This window comes from Macaca mulatta, chromosome 13 (assembly GCF_049350105.2).
Source record: "Macaca mulatta isolate MMU2019108-1 chromosome 13, T2T-MMU8v2.0, whole genome shotgun sequence".
Lineage (NCBI taxonomy): Eukaryota > Metazoa > Chordata > Mammalia > Primates > Cercopithecidae > Macaca > Macaca mulatta.
Genome location: NC_133418.1, coordinates 57828541 through 57855129, shown reverse-complemented (window position 1 = coordinate 57855129; position 26589 = coordinate 57828541). Strand labels below are relative to the sequence as shown.

The window sequence follows — 26589 nt, the reverse complement described above, 5'->3', positions numbered from 1 at the left end:
CAAGCCCTCTCAAGAATAACAGGAATCATCATTCAGGGATGTGTGTGACCCTACTGATCCCCCAGTCTTTTCAAGTGGTGAAGATAAGGCTAGAATGAACCTTAAGTTAAGTTTTAAAGGGGAGGAAACATCACAATGAGAGATCCTTTATGCTCAGTGTGGATGAGAAAAGGGGGTTCTCACGGCTGATGATGACGCTGTGTTATTAGCAGCCTGTATACAGGACAAAGTAAGTTTTTAAAAAATGGATCTGACAGAACTATCTCCATCCTCCTGCAGACTTCTCCTCCAGGCATTGACTGATGTCAGCAAAAAGCAATCCAGAAAAATGCTAGAGAAATGCAGGGATCAGTTTGAAACATGTAACCCTGAAGATGACAATGCTTCTTCATTTTCACCTGCACCCTCATTTCCAGCATAACCCCACACTTTCAAGTGTGCAGTCTGTTTCACCCACTTAAGGTAGACCCATTATCTGAAGAAGAGTAAGTCAGGACTCCTCCACTTTTAAACAATCCCCAGAACTCAAGGCTTGGTACTTCTGAGGACTCCATCTGGGAGACTTCAAGATGGAAAGGAGTTGAGAATTCCCAGAAAAACATGAAAAACAGGAAACAGGATCCCCTACGGCCTCTGAGCTGTTGCTTCACATCCATTACCCACAACTCAGCACAGAATTGTGCCTCTGGAAGAAAGCAGGTTTTCTATGCTCTCCCAATAAAACCCGTAAGAGTTACCTTCTGTTTATGCTTACTGAGTGCCAGGTACTGTGCTAAGTGCTGTACACATGTTACTGTATTGATTGATTGATTGATTGATTTTGTTTTGTGTTTTTTGGGATTTTTTGAGATCGAGTCTTGCTTTGTCACCCAGACTGGAGTGCAGTGGCACAATCTCGGCTCACTGCAACCTCCACCTCCTGGGTTCCAGCAATTCTCGTGCCTCAGCCTCCTGAGTAGCTGAGACTACAGGCCCATGCCACCATGCCCAGCTAATTTTTGTATTTTTAGTAGAGATGGGGTTTCACCATGTTGTCCAGAATGGTCTCGAACTCCTGGCCTCAAGTGATCTGCCCACCTGGACATGCCAAAGTGCTGGGATTACAGGCGTGAGCCACTGCACCTGGCCCATATGTTATTGTATTTAATCCTCAGACATCCCCGTTATTGTCCTCCTATTACAGATAGGCTCACAGAGGCTTAAAGAAGTTAATCACTTGCTTAGGTTTATACAGTTGGTGAGTAGCAGAGCTGGGATTTAAACTGAGATAGCCAGACTCTAGAGACTATGAAAGAACGTAGGTGTGCATGTATCTCTATGTGAACAAACCCCAAATAAACCCCTAAAGGGCAGGGACATTGTTTTGTTCTTTGCTATAAACTGTCATCTAAAAATCAGTCCTTGACATATAGTAGACACTTTATAAATATTGGTTGAATACCTGATGAGATTAAAGCTAAAGCTTAACTGATTTCAAAACTTAAAAAAAAAAACAAACAGATATTTGTCTTTTTATTTTAACATTTCAAATGATGGGTGTCATATTATTTTATTATCTTAAAGTTCTTATGCAAATAAAGAAACTGGGGCTGAGAGAGTTAAAGAGACTTAGACAATTTTCATAGCCAGTTAGTGATAACCATAAAAACAACTAACATGTCACTGCTGCTGTGTACCAGGCACTGTGCTCTTACTTTACATTTATTAAATTATTTAGTCCTGAGAATAATCCAGAGATGTAGCTTCTATTATCTCACCCCCCGCACACACTTTTTTGTATACTTTAAGTTCTGGGATACATGTGCAGAGTGTGCAGGTTTGTTACATAGGTATACACGTTCCCTGCACCCATCAACCCATCATCTATATTAGGTATTTCTCATAATGCTATGCCTCCCCTAGCCCCCCACCTCCCGACAGGCCCCAGTGTATGATTTCCCTTCCCTGGGTCCGTGTGTGTGTTCTCAGTGTTCAACTCCCACTTATGAGTGAGAACATGCAGTGTTTGGTTTTCTGTTCCTATATTAGTTTGCTGAGAATGATGGTTTCCAGCTTCATCCATGTTCCTGCAAAGGACATGAACTCGTCCTTTTTTGTGGCTACATAGTATTCCATGGTGTATATGTGCCACATTTTCTTTATCCAGTCTATCATTGATGGGCATTTGGGGTGGTCCAAGTCCTGTTATTGGGATAAACATATGTGTGCATGTACCTTTATAGTAGAATGATTTATAAACCTTTGGGTATATACCCAGTAATGGGATTGTTGAGTCAAATGGTATTTCTGGTTCTAGATCCTTGAGGAATCACCACACTGTCTTCCACAATGGTTGGACTAATTTACACTCCCATCAATAGTGTAAAAGCGTTCCTATTTCTCCACATCCTCTCCTCTGTTGTTTCCTGACTTTTTAATGATCACCATTCTAACTGGCATGATATGGTATCTCATTGTAGTTTTGATTTGCATTTCTCTAACGACCAGTGATGATGAGCTTTTTTTTCAAGTTGTTGGCCGCATGTCTTCTTTTCAAAAGTGTCTGTTCATATTCTTTGCCCACTTTTTGATGTTTTTTTTTTTTTCTTGTATATTTGTTTAAGTTCTTTGTAGATTTGGGATATTAGCCCTTTGTCAGATGGGTAGATTGCAAAAATATTCTCCCACTCTATAAGTTGCCTGTTCACTCTAATGATAGTTTCTTTTGCTGTGCAGAAGTTCTTTAGTTTAATTAGATTCAATTTGTCAATTTGGCTTTTGTTGCCATTGCTTTTGGTGTTTTATTCATGAAGCCTTTGCCCATGCCTATGTCCTGAATGTTATTGCCTAGGTTTTCTTCTAGAGTTTTTATGGTATTAGTCCTACATTTAAATCTTTAATCCATCTTGAGTTAATTTTTGTATAAGGTGTAAGGAAGGGGTCCAGTTTCAGTTTTCTGCATATGGCTAGCCAGTTTTCCCAGCACCATTTATTAAATAGGGAATCCTTTTCCCATTGCTTATTGTTGTCAGGTTTGTCAAAGATCAGATGGTTGTAGATGTGTGACATTATTTCTGAGGGCTCTGTTCTGTTCCATTGGTCTATATCTCTGTTTTGGTACCAGTACCATGCTATTTTGGTTACTGTGGCCCTGTAGCATAATTTGAAGTCAGGTAGCGTGATGCCTCCAGCTTTGTTCTTTTTGCTTAGGATTATCTTGGCTATCCAAGCTCTTTTTTGGTTCCATATGAAATTTAAGGTAGTTTTTTTCTAATTCTGTAAAGAAAGTCAGTGGTAGCTTAGTGGGGATAGCATTGAATCTATAAATTACTTTGGGCAATGTGGCCGTTTTCATGATGTTGATTCTCCTATCCATGAGAATGGACTGTTTTTCCATTTGTTTGTGTCCTCTCTTATTTCCTTGAGCAGTGGTTTGTATTTCTCCTTGAAGAGGTCCTTCACATCCCTTGTAAGTTGTATTCCTAAGTATTTTATTCTCTTTGTAACAATTGTGAATGGGAGTTCACTCATGATTTGTTCTCTATTATTGGTGTATAGGAATACTTGTGATTTTTGCACATTTATTGTATATCCTGAGAATTTGCTAAAGTTGCATATCAGCTTAAGGAGATTTTGGGCTGAGATGATGGGGTTTTCTAAATATACAATCATGTCATCTGCAAACAGAGACAATTTGACTTTCTCTCTTTCTGTTTGAATACTTTCGTTTCTTTCTCTTGCCTGATTGCCCTGGCCAGAACTTCCAATACTGTGTAGAACAGGAGTGGTGAGAGAGGCCATCCTTGTCTTATGCTGGTATTCAAAGGGAATGCTTCCAGATTTTGCCCATTCAGTATGATATTTGCTGTGGGTTTGTCATAAACAGTTATTATTATTTTGAAATACATTCCATCAGTACCTAGTTTATTGAGAGTTTTTAGCATGAAGGAATGTTGAATTTTATCGAAGGCCTTTTCTGCATCTATTGAGATAATCATGTGGTTTTTGTCATTGATTCTGTTTATGTGATGGATTACATTTATTGATTTGTATATGTTGAACAAGCCTTGCATCCCAGGGATGAAGCCCATTTGATCATGGTGGATAAGCTTTTTGATGTGCTGCTAGATTCATTTTGCCAGTATTTTGTTGAGGATTTTTGCATCAATGTTCATCAAGGATATTGACTTGAGATTGTCTCTGCCAGGTTTTGGTATCAGGATGATGCTGGACTCATAAAATGAAATAAGGAGGAATCCCTCTATTTCTATTGTTTGGAATAGTTTCAGAAGGAATGGTACCAGCTCGTCTTTGTACCTCTGGTAGAATTCAGCTGTGAATCCGTCTGGTCCTTGGCTTTTTTTGGTTGGTAGGCTATTATTTACTGCCTCAATTTCAGAACTTGTTATTGGTCTATTCAGGGATTTGACTTCTTCCTGGTTTAGTCTTGGGAGGGTGTATGTGTCCAGGAATTTATCCATTTCTTCTAGATTTTCTAGTTTATTGGCATAGAGGTGTTTATAGTGTTCTCTGATGGTAGTTTCTATTTCTGTGGGATTGGTACTGATAACCCCTTTATCATTTTTTATTGTGTCTATTTGATTCTTCTCTCTTTTCTTCTTTATTCGTTTGGCTAGCAATCTATCTATTTTGTTAATCTTTTCAAAAAACCAGCTTCAGGATTCAATGATTTTTTTTTGAAGGGTTTTTCTTGTCTCTATCTCCTTCAATTCTGCTCTGATATTAGTTATTTCTAGCCTTCTGCTAGCTTTGGAATTTGTTTGCTCTTGCTTCTCTAGTTCTTTTAATTGTGATGTTAGGGTGTTGATTTTAGATCTTTCTTGCTTTCTCCTATGGTCATTTAGTGCTAAAATTTCCCTCTAAACAATGTTTTATCTGTGTCCCAGAGATTCTGATATGTTGCATCATTGTTCTCATTGGTTTCAAATAACTTACTTATTTCGGCCCTAATTTTTTTATTTACCCCATAGTCATGCAGTAGCAGGTGGTTCAGTTTCCATGTAGTTGTGTGGTTTTGAGTGAGTTTCTTAATCCTGATTTATAATTTGATTGCACTGTGGTCTGAGAGACTCTTTGTTATGATTTCCGTTCTTTTGCATTTGCTGAGGAGTTCTTTACTGCTAATTATGTGGTCAATTTTACAATAAGTGTGATGTGGTGCTGAGAAGAATGTATATTCTGTTGATTTGGGGTGGAGAGTTCTGTAGATGTATATTAGGTATGCTTGGTCCAGAGCTGAGTTCAAGTCCTGAATATTGTTGTTAATTTTCTGTCTTGTTGATCTAATATTGACAGTGGGAGTGGGGTGTTAAGGTCTCCCACTATTATTATGTGGTAGTCGAAGTCTCTTTGTAGGTCTCTAGGAACTTGCTTTATGAATCTGGCTGCTCCTGTATTGGGTGCATATATATTCACCCTAGGATAGTTAGCTCTTCTTTTTGCATTGATCCATTTATTGTTATGTAATGCCCTTGTTTATTTTTTTCATCTTTGTTGGTTTAAAGGCTGTTATATCAGAGACTAGGATTGCAACCCCTGGTTTTTTTTACTTTCCCTTTGCTTGGTAAATATTCCTCCATCCCTTTATTTTGAGCCTATGTGTATCTTTGCATGTGAAATTGGTCTCCTGAATACAGCACACTGATGGGTCTTGATTCGTCATCCAATTTGCCAGTCTGTGTCTTTTAATTGAGGCATTTAGCCCATTTACTTTTAAGGTTAATATTGTTATATGTGAATTTGATCCTGTTGTTATGATGCTAGCTGGTTATTTTGCCCCTTAGTTGATGCAGTTTCTTCATAGTGTCGATAGTCTTTACAATTTGGTATGTTTTTCCAGTGGCTGGTACCAGTTGTTCTTTTCCATGTTCAGTGCTTTCTTCAGGAGCTCTTGTAAGGCAGGCCTGGTGGTGACAAAATCTCTTAGCATTTGCTTGTCTGTAAAGGATTTTATTTCTCCTTTGCTTATGAAGCTTAGTTTGGCTGGATCTGTAATTCTGGGTTAAAAATTATTTTCTTTAAGAATATTGATTATTGGCCCCACTCTCTTCTGGCTACAAGCCAGAAGAGAGTGGGGCCAATATTCAGTTTTCTTAGAGAGAGATCCACTCTTAGTCTGCACTCAATATTCTGCAGAGAGAGATCCACTCTTAGTCTGATGGGCTTCCCTTTGTGGGCAATGCAACCTTTCTCTCTGGCTGCCTTTAACATTTTTTCCTGCATTTCAACCTTGGTGAACCTGACGATTATGTGTCTTGGGGTTGCTCTTCTCTTTGTGGTGTTCTCTGTATTTCCTGCATTTGTATGTTGGCCTGTCTTGCTAGGTTGGGGAAATTCTCCTGGATAATACCCTGAAGTGTGTTTTTCAACTTGGTTTCATTCTCCTGGTCACTTTCAGGTCCACCAATCAAACATAGGTTTGGCCTTTTCACATAGTCCCATATTTCTGGGAGGCTTTTTTCGTTCTTTTTCATTCTTTTTTCTCTATTCTTGTCTTCATGTTTTATTTCATTCAGTCGATCTTCTATCTCTGATATCCTTCCTTCTGCTTGATTGATTCAGCTATTGATACTTGTGTATGCTGCACGAAGTTCTTGTGCTATGTTTTTCAGTTCCATGAGGTCATTTATGTTCTTCTCTAAACTTGTTATTCTAGTTAGCAATTCCTGTAACCTTTTATCAAGGTTCTTAGCTTTCTTGCATTAGGTTAGAACACGCTCCTCTAGCTTGGAGGAGTTTGTTATTACCCACCTTCTGAAGCCTACTTCTGTCAATTCATCAAACTCATTCTTCATCCAGTTTTCCTCCCTTGCTGGCAAGGAGTTATGATCCTTTGGAGGAGAGGCATTCTGGTTTTTGGAATTTTCAGCCTTTTTGCCCTGGTTTTTCCTCATCTTTGTGGATTTATCTACCTTTGGTCTTTGATGTTGGTGACTTTCGGATGGGGTTTCTGTGTGGACGTCCTTTTTGTTGATGTTGATGCTATTCCTTTCTGTTTGTTAGTTTTCTTTCTAAGAGGCCCCTCTGCTGCAGGTCTGCTGGAGTTTGCTGGAGGTCCACTCCAGACCCTGTTTGTGTGGATATTACCAGTGAAGCCTGCAGAACAGCAAAGATTGCTGCTTGTTCCTTCCTCTGGAAGCTTCATCCCAGAGGGGCACCTACCAGATACCAGCCAGAGCTCTCCTGTATGAGGTGTCTGTCGACCCTGCTTGGAGGTGTAGCCAGAGCTCTCCTGTATGAGGTCTGTCGACCCTGCACGGAGGTGTCTCCCAGTCAGGAGGCACGAGGGTCAGGGAACCACTTGAGGAGGCAGTCTGTCCCTTAGCAGAGCTCAAGCACAGTGCTGGGAGATCTGCTGCTCTCTTCAGAGCTGGCAGGCAGGAATGTTTAAATCTGCTGAAGCTGTGCCCATAGCTGCCCCTTCCCCCTGGTGCTTTGTCCCAGGAACATGGGAGTTTTATCTATAAGTCTCTGACTGGGGCTGCTGCCTTTCTTTCAGAGATGCCCTGCCCAGAGAGAAGGAATCTAGAGAGCATCTCCTTTTTATAGAAGTAGGAATTCAAACACAGAGCGGCTAAGAGCTAGCATTTACATGTTTATACATTGCTACATGGGAGAATTAAATCAACATGGAGCCAGGACTGGACTCCCATGTCTTAACAGTTATTCTTATATTTTGATACAACGTTTTACTGAAAAGGGGACCTAAGACATTAATCTTTCTCCATCTGACAGAACTTAAGAGCCAGATAAGGTAACAGACATTCCTGGGGTCACACAGTACCTAACCAATGGCAAAATCAGCCCACATACTGCCCTGCCCAATGAGTTAAACACTGGCCATATGTGGCTATCTAAATTTAAATTAATTAAAAGTAAATAAAGTTAAAAATTCATTTCCTCAAGTTGCACTAGCCACATTCTATGTGTTCAATAGTTCACATGTATTTAATGGCTATCATAAGGGATGGGACAGATGATAGATTTCACTACTTCTGTTTTGCTCTCCTCATGTGCTTATATTCCTGTCAGTAGCACACTATGCATGTGTTTCTCCACTAGATATGACTGTGTGCTTTGGAACCAATGCTCTGCATTTATCCATTCATCCTTATTTTCCTTATGTTATAGGCTCAACATTTTCCTAGGCAACATGGGGCTCTTTGAAGAGCTTTGTGCTTAACTTAAAGAGCTAAGACCTTCGTTTGTGAAACAACAGCACAATTTAGAGTAAACATAATAAACCCTTAGATGTATGTTATTATGAAGAGTTTACAAAGGACTTTCATATGCTATTCTGTCATTTAAACTTCAGAATAACCACGAGATAGAATTGTATACATTTTATACATGAGAAAGCTGGAGTCCTGCAAGTTCAAATAACCAACTTGAATTCCCATGTCAAGGCCTAGATTCGATCATTCTTGTATGCGTGGACATATTGGAGGAATTCAAAGCAAGATATATTACCAGGGAGGGAAATTTTCTGATTTTCATTGTTGATGTCTAGTCTATACCTGGCCCAGGAAGGGCAAAGATGAGTAAGTCATGAATGAAGCATAGTCTCTGCCCACTCAGAGCTTATAATCCAATTGGGAAAGTAAGTCTCGTATATCAGTAGATAAAGTGTAAGTTAGCAAGTAGCAAATGTCATGGTATTGTGCAGTTTTGCTCTTTGTTGTAGGCTCATTAACATGAGGCCTACCACACAGTAGGCTCTCAATAAACATTTGCAAAATAAGTTTTTGTGTGCATGCAGTCAATGCTTAAGTCCAGGCAAGGGAACAAGGAAATGTATGTAACAATCCAAAACCCCCAAATGTGACTCCATCTATTTATGTAGTTGTCAATTAAAATGTACACTGACTTCTTTCATTGCTTGAGCTGTTTTTCTGATAGCGATTTTTACATAAACACAGCTTTACCTCAGGAAATTGACTAGGGCACCAGATTGCCAAGAAAGACTAAAACTATTGTGGGAAACAGCAAAAACAGTTTGCATTTAAAATAAAAATAGGAATGGAGGAATGATACAGGAGAACTAGTCACAGACAGCTTGCTGTTGGACCCAAAATGGAAGAGACTTTTGGAAAATGTTTGGGAAGATAAGATTGCCACTTGATTTTAGGTATTTTTGTCACTTGACCTGATTGCTAGTGGAAGAAAAAACTGGTTTCTGTAAAATATATTGAAAGCTTCTTGAATGAGTCTCAATATCCAAGAAAAATTTTTAATTGGTTATAAACAAACTTTGTCCTACAAATAATAATGTCAGTGTTTCATTAGGATCAATTCTTGTTTTTCGAATTTTGAGAACTTAAGAATTTAGTAGGTCTATGTTTTATTCTTCATCATCCCGGTAGAGAATGCATGAATTAGCAAGTAGATGAATTATATTTGGGAACAATTCTAATCTAATTCCAATCAGAGATAAAGATGTAATTGTAATGGTTTGGCACTATCTTTTTAAAACACAAGTTTTTTTTTTTTTTTTTCTTTTCTTGCTCTGTTGCCCAGGCTGGAGTTAAGTGGCTCAACACTGCAGCATTGAACTCCTTGCCTCAAGAGATCCTCCCACTTTGGCCTCTTAAAGTGCTGGGATTACAGGTGTAAGCACCATGCCCTGCCAAGTACAAGTTCATGGTTATGAGGGGAGAAGCCTACAAGTAGGTATAACAGGCTGCAATCTCCTGAACCACTTGAGTGAAACTGGTCCCAAAGCTGAAATAGTCTAAAACCTTGAAGTAGATGATGTTTAACTCTGATACTCACACATTCCTTTCTCTTTCTCTTGTCCAGGTCCTGCCTTAGAAAGCAATTTATGCCTGATATCTTCACAGGAGCATCTACAATTTAAATTAGGGCAGAGAGAGAGAGCCCCTAGGGGATAATTCTCTAGTAGCTTAATTGTGAATACTGCCATCCTTTCTTTTTTTTTTTTTTTTAATTAATTTATTATTATTATACTTTAAGTTGTAGGGTACATGTGCATAACGTGCAGGTTTGTTACATATGTATACTTGTGCCATGTTGGTGTGCTGCACCCATCAACTCGTCATTTACATCAGGTATAACTCCCAATGCAATCCCTCCCCCCTCCCCCGTCCCCATGATAGGCCCCGGTGTGTGATGTTCCCCTTCCTGAGTCCAAGTGATCTCATTGTTCAGTTCCCACCTATGAGTGAGAACATGCGGTGTTTGGTTTTCTGTTCTTGTGATAGTTTGCTAAGAATGATGGTTTCCAGCTGCATCCATGTCCCTACAAAGGACACAAACTCATCCTTTTTGATGGCTGCATAGTATTCCATGGTGTATATGTGCCACATTTTCTTAATCCAATCTGTCACTGATGGACATTTGAAATGCAAATCAAAACCACAATGAGATACCATCTCACACCAGTTAGAATGGCGATCATTAAAAAGTCAGGAAACAACAGGTGCTGGAGAGGATGTGGAGAAATAGGAACACTTTTACACTGTTGGTGGGATTGTAAACTAGTTCAACCATTATGGAAAACAGTATGGCGATTCCTCAAAGATCTAGAACTAGATGTACCATATGACCCAGCCATCCCATTACTGGGTATATACCCAAAGGATTATAAATTATGCTGCTATAAAGACACATGCACACGTATGTTTATTGCAGCACTATTCACAATAGCAAAGACTTGGAATCAACCATCCTTTCATATGTGAATTTCTACAACAGCCTCCTAATAGGTCGCTCTGCCTCCAGGTCTTGTCCTCTGCAACTCATCTATCACGTCTCTCTACACACTAGCTCTTCATTGCTGATAGAATAAAGTAGGCCTAGCATCATCTGAAATCAACCTGCTTGTAAAACCTAATTTCTAACTTCTCCACTCCAGACAATCCTCTCAGCTCATTCCTTTATAATTATATTAATATTTAATGCTCTTTAAGGCTTTGACCATCTCCCCTTCCTAAAATTGCATCTCCTAGTGCGTGCATTGCCCTGGCATATAGTAAAATGCAATACTTACTGAATGGATGGATGGACAGATTTCATCCTTGCTTTTCTTCCAACCTTAACTCTTATACAAAGCTTTTACTTTACTAACACATTTTATATTTATTTAGCCTTGCTTTGAATCCTAGACTACTTTTCTCTACCTATTATTTAGCACTCAGCATGTACTGATTTGTATTGTTAATTATTAATTAATTAATTAAATCGATGACCATTATTTTGTTTCTGTAATGTACCAGGCACTGAACTAGGCACTGGGGATAGAAACAAAGGAACTTCCTGTTTATTGTAAGGTGCTTTCGGTGCAGAGGGGAACAGATAAGAAAATCACCAGTCACTGCTTTAAAAGGTACACACAGAGAGTGTTGTGTGAACTTGGGAAAATCAAGAGGAGAGGGATTCAATAAAATCTGGGGGGCTCAGGAAATACTCAGTCCCCAAAAGACGATAATGCTTGTTTCATGCATTTGAAATGTGTTTCATTTGTGTGTGTCTTCTTTCCAAGTCTACCTGGACAGGGTTTTGTTTTTTTTATTTTTATTTTGTATTTGCTGAGAGCTTCACATCTAGTAATAATATTCATCCTTTAACTTTTTGAGTTGCTTTACCATGATTAAAGAGATTTTATACCCTTATCTTAATTAGTTATCAAAAAATTCATCTGATTTTTGGATATCAGGACAGGTAAAGGAGATCACAGGATCCAAGAGCATTATTCATTCAGTCTCATCTTCAGCATGCATTTAAAAGGGAGGTTTTCTGATGCCTACTGAGTGCTCAATCCCGTTGAAGTTGAAGGAATGGGGTTATTTAGGGGAGATGGAGATCTTCTGGTCTGCTTTTATTAATGGCTCTGAGCTGAATCAGCTCCACCTTACATGATAGCTGATCCAGCCCTTATTTTTGAAAGGGTAAGATTCATTCCCTACAGGGCAGGTAGAAATGACATTTGGAGAAGCCAGCTTTAAGAAACATCTGGAGGTGTGAGGCTAGATAAATGGTCTAAGCAAGAGGCATTCTTTTTCAAATGCGTCATACGAAAGTTATGACAGGAGTATTCCAGCTGCAGCAGAGAACTGGAGTCTTCCCAAGGGTAAGGAAAGAGGAGACATTTATGCTGACAAATAGATATCAGTATCAAAGACTCTCAAGTTTAAAAAGTTAAATTATGATGAGTTTTGGTGCGAGTTCTCATGCCAAAAGAACTTTTCCTTCTAAATGTCAGGTTACTCCTCCTTTACTTCTGCTAGTGGAGTTTTCCTTGTCTTCAAGACAGTACTATATAAATATGGCAGAAATATGTTCCTGGGTCATAAGAGAAAGAAAAAAAAATCCGCCTCAAGTTGCAGCACAGTGCAAGTTTGTAATCCCAGAACTTTTCTCCAGCTCTCAATATCTAATCCTTGAAGCCACTTGGTGAAACTCAAAGATTACATGGTAACTTGACTAATAATTTAAGAGCTGCCAAAAGAAGAAAATATAGTCTCCCCTCCTCCTGAGGAAAGATCCATGAGTCACAGGCCTAAAATCTCCAGCATTTAGGCAGCAAATGTAGAAGCACTGAGCAGAAAATATCCAAACTCTTTCAAAACTAGAAGAAACCCAATATATTGAAGGCACAAAGATTTGTAGCCATCACTCACCCATGTAAGGTCCCAGCACACTCATGAGTCTGGCATGGTCCAAACCAGGGTTATCAGTTTTCAGTGGGGCAACTTTCTTGAACAGAAGGCCATGAAAATATCAATTTTCTCTGTTCATGTTGCTGTTGATTTCTTTTATTCAAGAGATCATTAAAAACAAAGCTTTGGAAACTTAAGTGTGAGGCCTGTTTATCTTAATAGCTTTATTTACTTGCAAAGTTGGTTCTGGTCTTAGGTTGCAAAGTAATGACACTGTAGTCAAGATATGTGCATGCATGTTATGATAGATGCATTGGTTAGTTTGTTACTGTTATGAAAAATACACCATTTTATCCCTGTATTGAAGAGAATGAAGTAGGACACATTGTGGGATTAAGAGCATGGGTTTTGAGGTTAGGCACATTTGGCCAATCTAATCACAAGTTTCATGACCTTAGATAAGTTTTTTAAACCTATCTAAGAATTAGTTTCTTCATCTGTAAAATGATAACACAAGCTATGATGTGGAATTGCAAGACAGATTTAATGAGATAACATATATAAAGCCCTTAGCAGGGTGGTAGGCATATCATCAGCACTCAGTAAGTAGTAGGTGTTATTTTTGCTGCTATAGCTATTGCTACCATCATCTAACTACCATGAACTCTTATTGAATCCATACTCTCATCTAAGACACCAGACTCTTTTTATGCTTCTAGCGATAGTTTATCGGTACTTGTCAAAGCACTAAGCACATGAGGTGCTTTGCTCATGGGAATTAAGAGTCTCAAGCTCTATGTGTGATCTCAAGGATGGTGTATCCTTCTGGTTGAGCCAATTAACAAGAGGGATGGACATGTTGAAGTATGACTAGCAGAATTACTTTAGGATAGTAAAACTAAGTCATTTATAGAAAAACTGAGAAAACTGAGGATATTCAGTAGAGAGATAACCTGGGAGGAATATCATAGCCCCTTTCAGATATGTGAGGAGTTATAGTGTCAAGTAGAGATTGAGCCGGGTCAGAGCTTCTCAGTCTCAGTGGTACTGACATGTTGGGTTAGATAATTCTATGTGTTGACCTGTGACTTATATGGTGTTTAAGAGTACCACTGGCCTCTCTATACTCTCTATTTCAGTAGCATTTTTGGTAGTTGTAACAACCAAAAATGTCTCCAGACTTTACTAAATGTCTTCTGAGAGCCAAAAATCTGGGAGTCTTCTGGGAGCCAATCCCTTTGTTTGAAAACCACTGGACTAGATTAATCTTATATAACAGAGCAGAACTATGACCAGTATGGAAATGCCTACGAGGATGCTGTTGGTTGATCCCAAGGAGGACCTTATTACTACTATCCAGCAAGTTCCCGCAACAGAACTGACACTTCAGAGGTCAGTGAGCTCCTAGTCACTGGAGGCATTCAATCTCAAGCTGATAAGCTGTTGGGGTTTTCTTAAGTAGAGTGTTCATTTGGGGAAGATTGTTGGTCTTCATTATTTCTATCTTCCATTTGGGGAAGATTGTTGGTCTTCATTATTTCTATCTTCCTAATTCTCTCAAACTCTACATTCTTTGTTAAATAAATGTTTGTCATCTCAGATGGTCTAGCCCATCCTTAACAAGCAGTTATAAGGAGAGGACTAACATCCAAAGAGGACACCAAAGGTCTGATCTCAGATCCCCTTCTATTTGTGATTTGCTATTAGTGAATTTCTAAACTTCACTGGGCATAAGGATCCCAGATGCTTTTTCTTATTCAAATCCAACATTCCATGGTTCTGGAATGTTGTTTCCTAACTGTAATGTCAAACCAGAAAATTTCCCTGTCACTGCTTCTTCTTTATAGTTCATGGTTTACCTGACAACCTGGAGGAACTCTTATTGCCTCAGATCTAGAGATTCTGTTTGCTGAGGTGCTTAGCTCTTAAAATCTGAAGGAGAAGAATAAGATAAAAACTCAAGGTTTTTGGCAGATACACAGGTAGATATTGCCTTTCACTAACAAATAAGGAACACTGTTGAGCCTCAAAACTATTTCCTACAAAACCCTAATGCTAGATTCCCCATCTGCTAGAAACCCTAGAAGATAATCTATGTATAGTGATTGAATTTAACAAAATAAAGTATTCTTCCGTGTAGTGGATTTTATGCCTTGAAAATTCAGCATTTACTGTGTGTCTTCTAACACTGTTATGGTTTTCAAATAATTTAAGTTTGGGACACTTTTTATTTTCTATGTAAAGTCTCTAATAGGATTATATTATGTTATCACAGGTCCTGCTTGCCATATAGCTCACTGACCAAGTCTTTCTAATATTAGGAGATAGGCTCTACACACTTTCATGTAATGCTAGATGAATATGTCTATTGCAAAGGCAACAAACTGCTTTTGAAAGAGGATAATATGTTCTATAATTGTGAGATCCATGCTCACCTCTTCCTACCGAATTAACCATAACATCATCTGCCTAAAATGTATCCACATCTGTGGTTCAGAGATCTGCCTCATCTGATATCCTCTTTGAGGCTAATAAACAAACCAAAGATGGAGCCAGTCCAAACACAAAGAGGCTACAGATAAAAAACAGAGCATGGCAAGAGGAAGAAAATACTTGAACTTTTCAAGCAAGGATGCCACCCACTTTTAGATTTGTAATAGATGGTCCAATAGCATTTTAAAGTGACTGTATCCATTAGAATAGAAGAGGTTATAATGCAGTAACAACCCCCAAATTTCAGTCCCTTAACAATAAAAGGTTATTTCTTGTTCCCAGCCATCTTGGGTCTACTTCAGTACTGCTCCATGTTCTGTTTACTCCACGATCCAGTTGACAGAGCAATTTTTCTTTGAGTCATTGCTGGTCATTGAGCAGAGGGAAAAAGAAAGCTTGGAGACCACATACTGGTTCTCAAAGCTTTTGCATGTCAGTGACACATATTTCCTGCATATTTTACTGACTGTAGAAAGTCCTGTGGCCAAGCCCCATCAACAGAGGAGAGCAATGTAATTCTCCTTCATTCAAACTTCAATATTATAAGCTTTCATGGCCCTTTTCCTGTGGAATTAATCACTGTTCAGCAACAAGCTGAACCATGTAAACTTAAAAAATGGGAGAACACCTGTGTGTGCCCATGCATGATGCAGAATTTGGATCAGCATTTCTTTGTCTGAGGACCTTTTCTTTCTCCTGCTGAGCTGGATGGGGAATCTGAAGCCCTGTCATCTTTCCCACAGCCCCCTGCTAACTTTGAGAGAGAAGGCACCAGCTGTGTTCCCTGATGGAGTGGGGATGGCAGCTGCAAGCTGAAACACCATGTTGTCTCATGTAGTTTCTCTGTCAGTGCATCTATGGATGTGTGACCGCCTTGCTAACTAACCACTTGTAGAGGCATTTAAAATGCATGTGTCTGGCCTTATTACAGCAAGATCATTCCACAGGAGCTGAGCATGAGTGTGTGGCACTGATGAGCTGCTGTCTGTCTGGTTAGTTTGACTTTGTGGGCTTCTCTCTTTCCAGTTTCCATTGCTTATGACATGAGTGTTGTCGAAATTGTGTCAGAGTAAAAATCCCTCATCGACTGTAAAAGGAGAAAAACAGGCAAATGTGGCATGTAACTTGTCTGCATAAATCTCCTATGTTGCTTCACCCCTTTATGGAATAAAACAGCTCATCCCGAAGTTCTCTTCACCGCACATCAGAACACAAATTCATTGTTTTCTTTCCTCTGTGTCATAAAACAGCAATGCCTCCTAAGTATTTGACAAGCTTCTATTCTGCAAAAGCTCCAGAGTATCCCCAAAGAACAAACTTGCAACTTCAAGACTTGATGGTGTCAAATGCTAAATGGTATCTTGTTTGGGCAGCCAGAGGACATAATTAGATTTGAAGTCATCATCTATAATCTACTAAATTCATGATTTTATGATATGATTAGGCATGCTCTTCTCTGCAATGGCCTAAAAATAAGATAATGCAATGGAAACGGAATTTATTGGATATACAAACAGCCCTCACTCTGAGATGGTGCTTTGTCTAGGTCAGATTTCTTGTGATTGGCAGGAAGCTGTGACAGCTCGTATTGTATGTTTCTAAGAGGAACATGGGTAGAAATGGTCAATTAGAACTGCCACTCAGCCTCTCCTCACTGTGGCTGCTGTTGGGCTGCCTCTTGAGCTCTGAACTAGCTGTTAAAATGGGGAAATCCTGCTCCCCAATGTCATTGGGTTAAGTAGGGTGATACTAGGAAAATTTTAATTGCATGCCCACACCTCTAAAGTTACAACCCAGCAAAAATGAACCAACTTAATGCTTGTGGGATAGAATTAACCATCCTCCAGTTTAAGTACAGGATAGTTCGAGTGGAATATTTCCTCTCTCGATTTTCTTCATAACCACTGAGAGACATCTATCTCTTTCCCCACTGCATAACCCTCTCCTCTATGCACAAAAATCTTTCCCTACCCCCACTACACAAAGACACACTCCTTCCCAGAAGTATGTAAGGACACAGCCATGTATGGGATTTTTTTCTCCTCTTTCTTCTTCCAGGGTCCTGATTTCAAGGTGAATGGGGTCAGTAGAGAGAGCAGCTGGTAGAAGCCAGTCTTTAGCTGATTTCCTCCTCGAGTTGTGGGGGCTGCTGCCAAGTCATTCATCTCACCCTGCATGTCTGTTGAAATGTTGCAAAAGAAAACAGAAGGTGAGTTCAGTCCAATGTGGGCAACTCAACAGACAGGCGGGAAAGGCATACAAAAGTTTAATCAGTGCCATTCCGAAGAAAGTGTCTTGGTATTGAAAGTGAGCTAAAAGAGTGTTGGGTTTGGAGCTGGAAAGTAAGATTTTCTTGAAGTGGTCTTGGGAGTTAAACAAGCTAGAAAGACTAAGTGAAGAAAAACAGAAAATAATAGAAGAGAGTAGAGAAGAGGAGAGGAGGAGAGAAAAGAGAGGGAGAGAGGAAGAAAGGGAATATGTAGAGAAGAGGAGAGAGGAGAGGAAAGACAGACCATTCTAATCACAAGGGGTAGATGGAGATTAAGGAGGAAGACTCTCCTGAGGGGTCAAAATGGTCTAGAGCCTTTTCCTAATGGACTGAGTTAAAAAAGAAGAAGGAAGCACCTAGATAGATTGGGTAGAGAGTAAGCTTCAGCTAAGGAAATGGGTAAACAATTAATCTTGAGGTGGACCATGAGGAGACAGAGTGTGCTGGAGCATTCTTCCACAAATACCCCTTTCTTCCATAAGTCACAGTTCTCTCTGCAACCCATTGGGTTGGGGACCCAGATGAAAACTGATGAAAAAGGGATATCAAAGAGCCACCCTGTGCTGTTGGTTGACAGCTGCTTTATGTCCTATTTTCTGGGTGCTACTGAAACCATCTCCAAGTCTACACAGGAAGTATAGGAGGTCTTGGCCCTCCTGCTGCTCATGCAAGAGGGAGAGCCTCCAGCAGGTCCACCCAACCTACTCCCTTTTGTCCAGTGTGAGACTCTCACTTCTGACAGCTCATTTTGAGCAGGAGTTTATGTTGGGTTAATTCTATCAGAATATAAATGCTTTGTCCTCTTTGATACAAAGGACTGTATTGAGTACTTTCGTGGCTCATTTTATGGACTCAGACTGGGCTAAAATGGCAAAAAAAAAAAAAAAAAAAAAAAAGCCAGGGGCTGACTTGCTGCTATGGAGTTGATTAGATAGGAACAATGAGTTTAGATGAGATGGAAAAATGTGGGTGAATGATCCTACTACTAGTCACGTGAGTCATGTGGTTGTGGCCAACATTTAGAGCCCTTAGAGTTCAGAAAGAGTGGGGCTGCTCAGGAATGGGCCTTGGAGGTAGAAAGATTCATCCTGGCCCTTGAAGTATGAGGAGGGAACTGCAGAAGGAGTAGGACCAGGAAAGCATCCTATATTAGGCTAAGGCAAGGTCACTAAAGAATTTTATGAATTATATTTTGGAATTCTCTCTTCCTTCTTTTCTGCTTCACTACTTATCAAATTAGCACTCTCTTGCCATTTAATGAACTTTTGATATGTTTCTTTAACCTGTCAAGTTTAGGAGGGGGAAATTCCATGGCAATTCCTTATAATTTATAACACAGTTTGCTCAGGATGTAGTAAGCATGTTATGAGGTTCTGCAGTATAACTGACAATGCTGTAAACACTGGAAATCAGGAAAAGAGGTCCACATACTCATGTACATTTATTAAGTAGCTGCAAGTGAAAACCCTGGGGGGATAACACTGAAGAAAGTAGGCAGAAACCTGCCCTCATGTGGCTTCCATTTCAGTGGGCATGGAGACAATAAAGAAATTTACACCAAGGTGTGTAAGACAGTAACAGATAATAGCCAGTGTTATGAATAGGAAGAAGGGTAACAGGCATGCTGGTGGCTGTGATTTTATGTTTCTATTTCATATGGGTGGTCAGGGAAATTTTTCTGAGTAGCTGGCATTTGAGCAAAGACCTGACTGAAGAAAGGGGAGCATCCAGGCAGATCTCTGAGGAAAAAGCCTTTTAGGCAGATGAAATGGTCAGCGTGAAGATTTCAGGTCGACACATCCATGACCTGTTTAAGGAATAGTTGGGAGGCCACATGACTGAACCTGCAGAAGGTGGAGATGAGGTCAGAGGTGGCCAGAGCACATGAGACCTTTTGGAAAATATTAAGTCTTCCTGATTTTATTCTAAAGATGATGGAAAACTGTTGAAGAGTTTTGGCTAAAGGAATATGAACAAATACATTACAATATGCAGAATACGCTGGAGTGGGATGAAAGCTGAAAAGATAGAAAACCAATAAAGCACAGAGCTTTGCAGCAGCCACAATCTAACAGGGAAACAGAAGTGGCGAGAAGTGCTCGAATATAGTGTTATGAGGACCCAAGCAGAGGAATGTTGGAGTTCAGTGGGTACACCAGGGAGGTGGAAATGAGCTTGGCCAGGGGATCCAAGGACGGTCTCACGGAGAATTTACATGTCACATGCATCTTGAAGATTGAGCAGGGAGTTTTTGGATACAAGAAGCTGAAACAAGCCTGACTCACAGAGGAGCAGCACATCACAAAGGAAGAGGCACCAGAGAATGTAGCTTGTTTTAAGGACATCAAGCTGTTGAGGATGACTGGATCACAAGTGAGCATGGTGATTGGCAAGAGGTGGCCAGAAAAGCTAAAGCATGGAAAGCCTCATTTGTGGGTGACTTTTGTGTGTGACAATAGAGGAGTAACCATTAGAGTTATGAGCAGTGAAATAAAAAGCAGCATTTTTGTTTTGGAAAGATTACTCTGCCAGTAGTGTGAGGGGAGGTAGCTGTTTCTACTTCATCTGGAATTTGGAGTCATATAGAACAGAATTCAAATCCCACCTAGAACAGTTATTTGCTGGGTGATCATATATAAGTTTCTTAATATCTCTCAGCTTTGATTTCCTTGTTTATAATTGGGAAAAACAAGTATCTTCTTCAGGAGAGCTGTGAATATTAAATTTTAAAAAGTGTTTAAGACCGAGCATGGTGGCTCAAGCCTGTAATCCCAGCACTTTGAGAGGCCAAGGTGGGCAGATCACTTGAGGTCAGGAGTTCAAGACCAGCCTGGCCAACATGGTGAAACCCCGTCTTTACTAAAAACACAAAAATTAGTTGGGCATGGTGGTGGGTGCCTGTAGTCCCAGCTACCCAGGAGGCTGAGGCAGGAGAATCACTTGAACCCGGGAGGCAGAGGTTACAGTGAGCCAAGATCATGCCACTGTACTCCAGCATGGATGACAGAGTGGGACTCTGTCTTAAAAAACAAAAACAATCAAGCAAATACAAAAAGGTGTTTATCATAATAACTAGGTTATCATAAGGCATCAATTATTTAGAGTTACTTTTATTATTACAAAGAATTGGGGTGGAGACAAATGGGAGGCAGGCATACTGGTGAGGAGACTGTCACATGAGGCTGGGAGACACATGCCAAAGGCCCAAACGGTGATAGAAGGGGAAGAGGGGATGAAGAATACATTAAATAAATATTATAGACTATAATTGACAGAACTTGATTTTTTTTTTTTTTGACCATGAGCATTGAGATGTTGGGGATGACTGGATCACAATTGAGCATGGTGATCCCCAAGAGGTAATAAAATTTTCTGTAAATACCCAAGGAGATTAGTGTATAATGTGACCATTTTCAAAATCCAGGAGAATAAAGGAGGAAAGATTATCCAAAGACTTCTTCAGCTCTCAAGTGGGATGTGCTTTACTATTCCACTAAGACTACTCACAAAGGGAAAGAGGTAATTCCCCCAAAGAAACCCAAGAACTGTCAAAGAAGAGAAATAGACCCAAGGTAAAAAAAAAATGTAAAAATGAAATTACAAATGTCAGCTAAAATGTCTTAGACTGGGCTCTTCGAATGTGTGGGAGTGAATTTGTATTTTGATGAAGAGGGCTATCCTAGTATTATCAAAATTAGTGAATGTGTGAATGGTCTTTGATGCTGCGGCTGAAAGCGATGATGGTATTGATGATATTGATGATGATCTGATCTTTTCTAAGATGATACACAATTGTCCATACTTAGGGAAAGTCCTTCCAGGACTTAGGTAAACTTTTGTCAGCCTTCCCTCTGCTGCGATTCTGTCATGCATCCCTGAGGACTGATACTACAGTGTTGTGAAGTCATAGATGGTGCCTCATTCAATGTTACCACCTTCAAATGTGACTTAATTCAATCCCGGGGCTCATAGAAATTGCCATATAAAAATGACATTTATTTTTCATCAAGATCGTGGGTAACTTCTGCAATTTTCTGAATTGGCTTTAGGAGAAATACAACAAGAGATGAGGTGGCAAAGCAGTACTTTTGTGAGCAGCCCAGAGAAAGGTCTTCATTCTGCCTATTTCCCTGGTCGAACTCAAGCAAAAAGCTTGCCCTGCTGAACTGCACTGAACACACAATTTTGCCCAGGATAATTTCTTCAATATCAAAGAACTAAGTTTGTATAAGCCTAAGCCACATTGCAAACAATGGTACTTCCTGGATGAAGCATGAGTAATTAGCTGTGAGGGTCATTGCTGTTTGGCCCCCGAACCATATTGACGTTTCAAGACATAGTATAGAAATGCACATAGTTTTCATACAATAAAAGTTAGCCTCTTAATGAACATCTTATCAGGGAAGCCCAGCTACAATGTATTTCTAGAACCTCATAATGATTGCATTTACTTTATGTTTTGGTGCTCTTCAGCTGAAAAGAAAAAAAAAATGGCTGGAGAAAAATGTCAGGTTAAAGTTCTGTGGTATGACCAAAGTAAAAACTACTACAGTATTGTCACATGCGAATGAACTACAAAGCAAATACCCTCAATTTTTTCTCATAAATATTCGGCAAAGTGTCAGCATTTTCCTTGAAGTGGCAGCAAATCCATGAGTGGGAGGTCTTCTGTTCCACAGCTGCTTACGACCATTGTTATGTCTGGGCATAAATTACAAAAGTCAGGATTTCAACCACGGTGGAAAAGTCTATAAAGATTTCTGTCCCTTATTAACTACTGTGTGACCACTAGGTTTATGAATGGAGTTAAAAGTTTTAAACAGGAACAAAAATGTGGTAAGTGCTCTCGAAGGCATTATGTGGAATTTTTTTCACAGTAGTGGAGACCAAGCAGAGAGGCAGAGAGAAAGAGAAGACATTTAAACAAGCTGCACACATAAATGACTCTAGGAGAGAAGGAATAAAAACCCGCAGGTCTTCCAAGAGCTGGCAGGGGCCACCCACCAGTCATAGCAAACAGGAGTACTCTTTCTGTGCTAAGTAAATAAACTTAATTGTACGTTTGTAAGACCAAGGAAGGTCTAAACCAATAATTTTTTTCCAAAGTCTGAAATATCTCTATTAAAAAGTTCATAGAAATGAGAGCTGTCCCTTTAAAATCAATACCAAATTGGCTAGGGCTTATAACTGCTCAGAACAGAGCTAAGGGGCAAGCTGTTAAAAAATATGGTTTTCATAAACAAACTTGACATTGCAAACTTAACGCAAAACCCTATATGTGCAGCATCACTTGTGTGTACAACTTGTTTAAATTAGAGCTGCAGGAGAAAGGAAGTAAAATCGACTTATTAACCTTTTGTTTAACAATTCTTACACACTATATTTTGAAGTAGATGATGGTGTCTCCCTAGCCTTCCAAAAGTTAAGACTCTGTCAGCATTTTCTCCTGAAAATTTTTATGCATATTTTTGAAAGTCCAGCTCTAAATATGTACTCTATACATGAAATATTTTTTTGCTACAGACTTACCTGAGGTGTCAAAAAATTCATTGCACTGCATTGAACTTGGAGAAACATTGTAAACAATACTTAACTAAGTTTCTTCCTTCTCCCTGGTACTTAAAGATTGAAAATAGAGGTGGTATCTTTTTTCTCTGGAAATTTATTAACCAATATTCCCTCACTCCAATTCAATCTCCTTTGGTATTTGAAGAGAAACCACAAAATACTACTTGTTAATATTGTTTTAAGCCTCACCCTCTTGCTTCATTGTATCTTTGGTCAGATCTGCTTTTAATATGCCACTTTGCAAGTTTAATTAAAATCATAACAGCTCAATCCTATGAGTTTGGACATCACTGGATATCAGCACAGATTTCAGGAATTACGAAAGAGACATAAAATTCCTCTTAAAATTGAGCAGTTGGCTTAACCAATAACGTAGCCTGAAAAGTCTGTTTCTTAAACACATAAATATTTAACATGACTCAAATGCAGTTACTCTTACTGTAATTATTCCAAAAGATCATGTGTTGCTCTTGAGAGTGCTTTTCTGAATGACACGGTTCTTATTTGAGTTTGGACCACCTTCCTTGTGCAAGAAATCAGTCTGGGTGTGCTCTCAGAATGACCTGAAACACATTACCTCCTTCTGCTCCTGAAAATCCCAACCGGTGGTTTGTCACCCATGGCCTATTGCATTCTTAAGCTTACAAAGATTTTTAAGTCTCTTAGATGTGCCACAGGATTTTATTTTTGATGATAATGTTTATTTGCATGTAGCCATAACTGCTGAAGCAGTGAGACTACGGCCACATTAGTGTTTTGCCCCTTATGGTGGAAGATGGTTAAGGATGGCCTGGTGCAATTTGAGCTTGGAAAAGATTTACCAGATGGGATGATTTTGAAGAGGTTTGATCATTAACTTGGATGTGCAACATATAGTACTTTCTGCATGATTTATCTGAAGTGATTAACTACTGTATTGCTTATTTCCACAGTGCATTTTGTGATCTTCCTGGAATCATGCAGGGTATGCTTAGTTCTACTCTATTAATTATATGGGGTATCTTCAAATCTTTCTCTTATTGTTTTGCTATTAAGCATTAACTAAACATTTTCTTTGGCCTGTTATTCCTTTGTAAGATTGTGGTATTGCCCTGTTCAGTGCCTCCTTCCAGTCCCCAGGGGAGGCATTTTTTGGAATATACAAACTTATACCTCTAAAATATTAAGAAGAAAATCTCTCACTAAAAATACAATATGATTTCAACCACAAAGAAGATGTTAAATTTCATTTTGACATGGTGAGTTTTACACACACCCACAGAAGTCTGATACTGGGAGGTGAGCTAAGGACAGGGTATCCGTTTAAGCTCTAACTGTTGCTGGAGTTTGTGGGATTCAAGCAAACCCTAAATGCTATAAGAACATCTCTTCAGATTTAAATTTAGTGAATAAAAACTCATTTGGTTTATACTCACATATTTTTTTTCTTCCTCCCAAGTTTCTTAGTAGTTATAGAGATGCTGGCAGAGGCAAAAAAGCTTTATGTGAATGTGTCCTATTCAGAAATTTTCCTGAATGATCACTGCCAAGGTCTTTGAATTTGCTGTTCTTAAAAATGGAGACCGTATTATAGTCAAGGTTGGGGCTAAAATTATTAACTTCTCTCCTCTATACCGAATAAAATCATGCCTGGCTTGTAATTTACTTGCATTAAGAAACCAAGTAGAGAACTTGTCCTACTTACAACCAATCTTCTCATTGGATAGTTTAGGACATCTGTAAATTCAATTTGATGAGTTCAGACAGAATTTCATATGTGCAGAAGAATAAAATATCATTGTCTGATTGTTGCCTATCTGACCTTGAAAGTAAAATGGGTGTCAAGCCATAATTTTTGGACCTCTCATTTGTACCATATAATGAAGAGTCAGAAAGGATTTATTTTTAGAGATATTTCAGGAGTACCAGTTTGAAACACATTAAATTATTTCCTATTTTCTTTACTTACCACCTTGCAAACACTGCCAGAGCTTCAGGGAATATTTTTCTTCTTTTCAGTGGCAACAGAAAATTGAGCCTAGCACAGGTATCTACACAGATAGCCCATGTTGGATCCAGGACGAAATGTTTTCAAAACTTCAGTGATTGTGTTACACTACTATGCTTTATGTTAACTCTCACTGATTCACAGCAGCTGATGATACTCAGCCTCATGAAATGTAATCTGCTACTTATATTTCAGGGAGATACACTTCTACAGAATCTAACTCTGGGTAGCTATCTGCTTATTCTCCTCCTTCCTGTCAGAGTGACAACAGCAGTAATTAAGTTTGAAAACTTACTGTCATTCTGACTCTTGTTATTAGGAACCCATTAAATTCCAAAATAAAAATTAATCTATCTTATGCTCAGTGCTTAGCTTGATCCTTCCTTCCTTCCTTCTTTCCCTCCCTCCCTTCCTTCCTTCCTTCCTTCCTTCCTTCCTTCCTTCCTTCCTTCCTTCCTTCCTTCCTTCCTTCCTTCCTTCCTTCCTTCTGAAATGTGCAGAAAATGAAATTAGGGCATTAACAATAACAAAGGGTTATTGTTTCCTTTAAAATTTATGGCACACATCAATATCCTTTGTTTATAAATTTTTGATTGCAAAACAAATATATTTCTCTGTAACGTAGACAAATTAGGCAGTATAGAAAAGCACAAATGCAAAAATATTATTCATATATCTATTACTTGTAGAAAGCAATGTTTTGAATATTTTGTTGTATGTGCTGTAGTCTTAAAAATTACATTAAATTGCACAAGATATTAAGCAACCTATTTTATTTACTAAACAGTAATTGTCGGTATTTTCACATGATATTTTCTTCTACAACAATATTATAATTGAAGTATCTCTCTCATGACACAGTTGTATCACAATTTGTTTACCCAATTACCTATTTTTGTTCATTTAGAACATTTTCAGTTCTCACCGGTACAAATTCTGAGTTGATTTTCTATGGAATAGCTGAATTTTTACTGCTTTGTAGAAGATCTTCACATCTTAAAGATATTAACGTTTTGGTGTATGCATTTGTGACATATATTTAAGAATTTTCCAATTTGAATGTGACCTTTTAATTTTTATAACTTATTTTTACTTAAAGCAAGTATTTCTTTATATAGTGAAATATGTTTTTCTTTATCCATATTCAATTATATAACATATATTACTACTTTTAAAGTTTTGCTAAGTAAATTTTCTTAATTATTATTACTTAAAAAGTATTTTCTGGTCTCTCCAATTTATTCTTTTTGATGAATATTATAACTGTTTTGTGATGTTTCAAAAGGATGTACAGGGGTGATTGGATTTTCATTATGTGTACACATTCATTTTTATGTAACTGATATTTTAATGTAGTGAGTCAATCTGGCAATATGTCATAGCTATTCATTTTTTGAAATTTCATTTTCTGCACATTTCTTTGAACTTATAGAGTTTTGAACTTTTTGCTAATTTGTATGGAATCTTCAAATATTTCTAACTGGTTATTGACTGCACACAAAAAATCTCATTTAATTTTCCATATTCCTTATTTTAAAATAATTATTTTTGTGTTCAACTTAGAAAATGTAAAATATAAAGAAATTTAACTCCACCACAAATGCATCATTCAAAAATATTTACTTTTCTTATGTCAATATCTATGTTGGCAATCT

At 38.6% G+C, this 26589-nt stretch overlaps 1 protein-coding gene across 27 annotated transcripts in view; it reads left to right on the top strand.

Moving 5' to 3' along the window:
* Positions 1–26589, top strand: part of LOC114671950 (uncharacterized) — a 474108-nt gene that overhangs the window by 267942 nt on the left and 179577 nt on the right. For 22 of the 27 annotated variants that reach the window (XR_013402464.1, XR_013402471.1, XR_013402462.1 and 19 more), the window contains one exon: positions 17169–17319. The exons of the other annotated variants lie outside the window; for them this stretch is intronic. The gene's annotated coding sequence lies outside the window, so the exon portion shown is untranslated. The remainder of the gene's footprint in view (positions 1–17168; positions 17320–26589) is intronic. 27 annotated transcript variants of the gene reach the window in all.